Source organism: Apis dorsata, unplaced genomic scaffold (genome assembly GCF_000469605.1).
Source record: "Apis dorsata unplaced genomic scaffold, Apis dorsata 1.3 scaffold_28, whole genome shotgun sequence".
Taxonomy (NCBI): Eukaryota; Metazoa; Arthropoda; class Insecta; order Hymenoptera; family Apidae; genus Apis; species Apis dorsata.
This window is the reverse complement of record NW_006263330.1, coordinates 382,738-383,661: the sequence shown is the minus strand read 5'-3', so window position 1 is coordinate 383,661 and position 924 is coordinate 382,738. Positions and strand designations below refer to the sequence as shown.

The 924-nt window shown below is 36.3% G+C and overlaps 1 protein-coding gene across 2 annotated transcripts in view; it reads left to right on the top strand.

Moving 5' to 3' along the window:
* Window positions 1-924, top strand: part of LOC102681438 (protein similar-like) — a 29,410-nt gene that overhangs the window by 27,248 nt on the left and 1,238 nt on the right. The gene's annotated exons all lie outside the window — the stretch shown is intronic.

The window sequence follows — 924 nt, the reverse complement described above, 5'->3', positions numbered from 1 at the left end:
ACGCAGAGAGAGAGAGAGAGAGAGAGAGGGAGGGAGAGAGTGTGAGAGAGAAAGATCGAGCGAACGAGGGATCCAAGAGCGAGAGAAGAGTTTCCGAGAGAGTATTTTATTAGTAGAGTATTCGAGATGACGAAAAGTACAAAAGAGTCGGAAACGAAGATGTCGGCGAAGTACGGAGATAGACGGATAGACGGATAGATAGACAGGTAGATCGCTCGACGATAATTCTTTTTAAGAAGTAGGAGAAACTTGTTAGGCGATGTAAATTCGCTCGATCGTAAAAGCTGTTTAACGTCACGTTATGTATTCTACTTCAAAGTATATGAAATTGTTGATTGAAGAATTGTCCAAATACATTGAACATTGAACATCGAATCATCTGAACTGCTGCGTTTCGTTACCTCCTTTCTCATCCTTACGCCCTCCATTTTCTTTCTTGTTCACCGAAGATCGCGTCTCTATACCCTTTCGATCATGTTGCATCCTTGGTTATTATACGCTGCTAAACCCACTTGTTGAATATACGTAAACGGCAAGAGAGCACGTGCCGGCGAACGACTCTCTTGCTGTTCAATCGTAACGAGCAGTAACGAAGGAAGCAATCGATCGTTATCGATAGCATTAGATTATTAAATTTTTTCTCTCTTTTTCCTTTTCTTCTTTTTCTCCTTCTTTTTTTTTCTTTTTTATTTTTTTTACATTTGTAAAACGTAGTATATATATATATATTTATATATATAACAATATGAGATTATTTTCAAAGATTATTGGATCGATTGCCTTCTGTAATTACACAAATATATGAATTACTTTTTGAACGTGTCATGTGTAGCGAGATAATAAGTATAATGACAATCGCGAAATAACGATTCTTTAATTTACCTCGAATAAACGATAGGGAATGATAGTTTTATATATATATAT